The 5,587-nt window shown below is 37.3% G+C and overlaps 2 pseudogenes across 2 annotated transcripts; one reads left to right on the top strand and one right to left on the bottom strand.

Moving 5' to 3' along the window:
- Positions 1 to 444: 444 nt before the first annotated feature.
- Positions 445 to 2,517, top strand: LOC107625131 (sterol 14-demethylase pseudogene; annotated as a pseudogene). The gene is made up of 2 exons (XR_015904757.1): positions 445 to 1,058; positions 1,632 to 2,517. The product of XR_015904757.1 is annotated as a sterol 14-demethylase pseudogene (transcript).
- Positions 2,518 to 2,769: 252 nt separating this feature from the next.
- LOC107625128 (UPF0481 protein At3g47200-like) lies at positions 2,770 to 5,098 on the bottom strand (annotated as a pseudogene). Its single transcript, XR_015904756.1, has 2 exons — positions 4,870 to 5,098; positions 2,770 to 4,061 (listed from the first exon to the last, which is right to left on the bottom strand). The product of XR_015904756.1 is annotated as a UPF0481 protein At3g47200-like (transcript).
- Between the last annotated feature and the right edge of the window lie 489 nt (positions 5,099 to 5,587).

Here is a 5,587-nt window from a genome sequence, read left to right as displayed (position 1 = left end):
TTATTTGAAATTTGTAGGGGTTAAATTGAAGCCTTCAAACATTTTGCCACGTCATCTAACTGCTAGGGTGACAGGTGTCTACCAAAATTGACAGGTCAGCTCTTCGGTGACGGAAAATACCGGAAGGGCTAAATTGAGGCTCGAAGCAAAATTTCAGGGTACAATTAGAGTCGATTGAAACCTTGAGGACTAAATTGAGTCGAGAGTCAAATTTTAGGAGCCAATTTGAGTATTAACTCATTCAACACAAAACCTACTAGTTACTATACATACATCATTATCTAAAAATCGAAATCCTAAACAGAACACTTTGTGTTAGTTTTTTAAATTTACCAAATACTCATAATGTATTAGTTAAACAAAAATATTATAAGCACATAAAAAATTAGTCATAATGTATTCATCTATTGATATATATACATACTAAGCCGGTGGCCACAACTTCACACTTCCTTTCCTTTTATTGGACATAGATCTATCATCACTCTTACTATCTTCCCCACTCCCTAACCTACCTTCTTCTTCTTCTTCTGGTTCTGCTTTCGATCCATTTCTCAGCAATTGTCATCTTTCTCTGGATAATTCATCCAATCGATGGACATTGATGTGTCAAAGTTCTTCAACACATGCCTCCTATTCGTGGCCACCATTGTTGTGGCCAAGCTCATCTCAGCCTTCATTGTCCCTAAATCAAGAAAGCGCCTTCCCCCAATCGTGAAGGGCCTTCCATTCATCGGAGGCTTACCCCGATTCCTCAAAGGTCCAATCTTTATGCTCCGTGAAGAGTACCCTAACTGGGTGGCGTCTTCACCCTCAAGATGTTCCACAAAAACATCACATTTATGATCGGTCCCGAAGTTTCTGCTCATTTCTTCAAGGCCCCAGAATCTGAACTCAGCCAGCAAGAGGTGTATCAGTTCAATGTTCCAACTTTTGGACCCGGTGTTGTCTTTGATGTTGATTACTCTGTTCGCCAGGAACAGTTCAGGTTCTTCACTGAGGCCCTTAGGGTTAACAAGCTCAAGAGCTATGTCGATCAGATGGTTACTGAAGCTCAGGTCAATGTTGATTCATGTCTAGTGTTTATTTTTGTTTGATATAGTATTATTCTGTTATTTGACTCTTGATTTGTGACATTAGCAATTTGCCTGTTGGATTTGACTTATTTTTTTCCTCCTAGAGTTGAATTTGATGATCATGTTACTAAATTGTTTCTCATTAGCTGCAGATCCATTTAAATTGTGCCTTTTTTATGTGTGCTTATTTCATCTTCTGTTTTTAATTGGATATAGTGTGAATCTGCATTCAGTACCTCATTGGATTTGGTCATGAACTTTTGCATGCTGCATCTTCCAAGCTAATAAATTGCAGCAATAACATTAGATAAGCCTTATGATATAATTATGGGTCTATTAATAATATTGAAAACCAAATTTGAATTGGAACCTTATTTCATTCCAGTGTTTTTAATTTGATAAGCTGGAGAGGCTTTTCAGCTCCATTTGTACTTGACATTATTTTTAATATTGTCTCATTATGTTAATAGTAAGTCTTCCGTTAAAATTTTCATCAGTATTGTACTGAATTGGCATTATGGGCTATTGGTTCTCTAACATGGACCTGATTTACAGGACTACTTCTCAAAGTGGGGAGAAAGCGGTGAGGTTGATTTGAAGTATGAGCTCGAACATTTGATCATCTTGACAGCAAGTAGGTGTCTCTAACAGCAAGTACCTTTCAGCTGTGGTTGATGAGCAGAAGATTTTGATGGAAAAGCACGGGGATCGAGTCGATCATGATGTCTTGGCCGAAATGGATGTCCTGTATCGGTGCATCAAAGAAGCCTTGAGGCTCCACCCTCCATTGATTATGCCTGCGAAGCTCACACACCGATTTCAGCGTCACAACACGAGAGGGGAAAGAATATGATATTCCTAAGGGTCATATAGTTGCCACATCCCCTGCTTTTGCAAACAGGCTGCCTCACATTTTCAAAGATCCCGATACGTATGATCCCGATCGATTCACTGTTGGGAGAGAAGAGGACAAGGTGGCAGGGGATTTCTCATACATCTCTTTTGGAGGGGGCAGACATGGATGCCTTGGCGAGCCCTTTGCATATCTGCAGATAAAAGCAATATGATCTCACTTGCTAAGGAATTTCGAGCTGGAGTTGGTGTCACCTTTCCCTGAGATTGATTGGAATGCCATAGTTGTTGGAGTGAAAGGAAAAGTGATGGTCCGCCACAAGCGGCGGGAGCTTTCTTTTAGTCACTAGGACCAAAATGTTTTGAGTGTTATGGCATGATTTCTTCTTTAAGCAGTATTTGTTAGTGTTGCTGGTTCTTCTTATTCATCCTCGGCCAAATTTCACTGTTTATTTGACCGTGGATTTTTTTAGTCTTCATTTTAACACTCTGTAATTTGGCAAGTGTTTTTAACTTATTTGGTTTTAGTGAATTGTGAATTTGTGATAGCTCCCAATATGGCTTTTTTATAAAACTTAGCTTTGCTTGATTCATGCATCCAGCCATATCCAGTGAGGGAAAGGTTTTGATGTTGTCATGATAGGTTTTAGTGAATTACATCATAGTTTGATTTTATTACTAGCTACTTGGGTTTGTGATCATCCAAGATTATCCCTCTCCAGGTGAAAGAATAACTTTCTCACAAATGAGATTAGGACAAGACACTTCCATTAAAATGACAGCTTTTTTTCCAAATTGATATATTGAGACAAATTTCGGCATGAAAGTTAAATGCATCAGAGAATCGGCCATTTTAATAGTATATGGAAACTAGAGTTACATGTTCAACCATTAAACGTATATAGAACAGAATAAACTAAAAGATTAATTGAACAACTCGACAGAAGTTGAAGATGGTGAATATTAGTACAGCTATCCCTACAATGGTAGAACTGCTTCTCCAAGGATCCCGGAAGTACACCCACCTGAGTGTGCCCATAGTCCATTTCCAAACATTGTTGTAATGTTCATTAAGATCTCCAATGATTTGTTGGTAACATGTTTTATTTGTCACAACATGTTTGCATAGACTATTAACCAGTGTTGCCAATTCCTTGTCACTTCCAAGTTCATGGACAATAGCTTCCTTCTCAACCATCAATTCTGCGTCATCCTTGGTGTGAATAAGAGAATCAATCAGAGAAACATAGTTGCAAATGTAAGGCTCCTCAGGATAGTGACACTGCTCAAATGCTATCAGGTTCCTAAGAACACATTCTGCTGTGGGAACTGAAATCTAGCCTTAAAACACTTGGAATATGGGAAGCAACCCAAGCAGAGAAACCAGCTGAAGAATCTCTTCTTCTCAAACTTTATGTCTAGCAAGGATCTATTATGAACCTTCTCGAAGCTTATTCCGGCTTCATTCAACTTTGTCGCGGTCCTCAGCATACATTCTTTTTGCGAGTAAGTGTGGCGACTCTTGTCATCGTTGAAACTCAGGTTCATGGGGAGATAAGAACATCGAACCAAATCAGTGAAATGCAGCGATTTCTCCCACTTCTTCGGCTCGAACTTCCTCTCAGAAGATTTCTGATAAGGGTAACAAGATGCAAAGTACTCATGAGCAAGCCTAACGAATCTGGAATGCTCTTTGAGATTGCTTGGGACACAAGTCTCATAGAGTTTCTCCAAAACTTGATTTGGAAGCTGGTTCTGAAGCAGCAGCAAGTCCCTCTGGATGCTTTTGCTAAGACATCGTTGAGTCAATACACAATCATCTTTGTGTTTCCACCGTTTCGCTTCCCTCAGAAAGAGTTCCATGTTGAAAACAGAATCCAGCAGAATAATCCTCACAAATTGTTCGCTTCCGATGTGAGGGAACTTCGACTGGTAACAACGCCTTATGATCTGCTCTTGTTGTTCAATGAAGGCCTTGAAGTCCTCTAGGGATCTTGTAGATACAGCACTCTGGCCATTTTATTGCAGGATCAATGTTTTCTGGAATATCAATTATTTGTTGAATAGCATATTCTTTGTTGAATAGCATATTCATCAATAAATGTAGATCCCATCACACCTGCTTAGCTTTTTCTATTGCAAATTCAGCATAGCAGATCCAATATCAGACATAACTAGGTTGTGATTATTATAGAACAGTTTTTTTTATAAAGTTCAAATTTTATGAAATTAAACATAAAAGAAAGGAGCCTCAAATGTTTCTATGTTGTGACATCAAGGTCAAGGATACAAATATTGAAAATAGTCTCTCCACTTGTAAAGATAAATTGTGTAAATATATACCAAGTATATATTTAGAAAAAAGGCCTTTTCAAATTAAGGAAGTAAAAAGGAATGTATTTGTAAAATTAGTGAGAAAAAGTGAAAGACACAAAGACATGGACATATACACAAATACATGATAAAAAACAATTGTGTTTAGTAGTTATAATGGACAGAACATACAAATTTGTAAAATGTCTACTTTATCCTCCATAGCATAAAAAATAGCATCATTATCATCTTCATCACCCTCAAATCTTTCAATCTTTTTTTTCACAGCAACTTCCAGATCTAATATCTTTTTCAAAAGAAAAAACTATAAATAAAATTAATTGCGAAACCAGAACATTCATCTACATAATCCCATAACAAAACAAGATTTACAATATATATTCTGAAAAATTTAAAAATAAAAATAAAGAAGCACAAGAAGATTGAAACAAAACAATGGCAGTATAATGATACTCACATTAACATTAATCAAATTACAGCAAATTCAGTATTAAAATTTAAAGTCAAACTAAACTCAAATAACCAAATCTGTGTTTAAATATTATTATCTAAAAAAGAAAAAACCCTTGAGGTAAAGTGTGAAATAGATAGAACAAGAGACACCTACAGCACCCACATTGACGGCGAGTCCGAAACGGTGAGGGAGGGGCGACGCGGTGAGACCTGTGACAGGGAGGGAAGGAGGCACCGCGAGATGCAGAAGCGCAGAGGCAAGAGGCAGAAAAGAGACAACACGATGGTGAGAGGAGAGGTTGAGTTGGGGGAGTTCCAAGTGAGGGATGCGGCTAGCAATGGTGGCGAGTAGATTAAGGAAGGCTGGAGGCGAGACAGTGATCATACTTCTAAGAGAAAGAAAGAAAGAAAGAAAGAAAGAAAGAAGATATGGAAAGAAGAAGAAGGGGGTTGAGGCACTAAGGGAGGAGAAGAGAAAGGCTAAATGGTTTGGATAAATCTAGAATTTTCAAAAAATATTAAGGGTAAATTTGTCCAAAATTTTAGTTTAATTTGTGTCTCACAATAAAAATTTGTGTCTCATGATTTGGGAGAGACACAAAATACACGTATTTTATGTATTTTTGTGTGTAACCGTATCTCTCTATTTTTTATGTCTCACAAAACAAACATTGAACATATGTTACAGTGTCCATGTCTTTAATGGACATAGACAGTATCTAAGGCTGTGTTTGGTTTATATCTTAAAATTATGAAGACATAGACACAAATACACAGAGTACATAGACACAAGAAGACATTAATTTTGTATTTTGTTTGATAATTAAGACATAGACAAAACACACCACTCACAATTTTATTAAAAAGTCAAT

This window comes from Arachis ipaensis, chromosome B2 (assembly GCF_059453495.1).
Source record: "Arachis ipaensis isolate K30076 ecotype BB chromosome B2, ASM5945349v1, whole genome shotgun sequence".
In the NCBI taxonomy this organism is placed as follows: Eukaryota; Viridiplantae; Streptophyta; class Magnoliopsida; order Fabales; family Fabaceae; genus Arachis; species Arachis ipaensis.
This window is presented reverse-complemented; position numbering and strand designations above follow the sequence as displayed.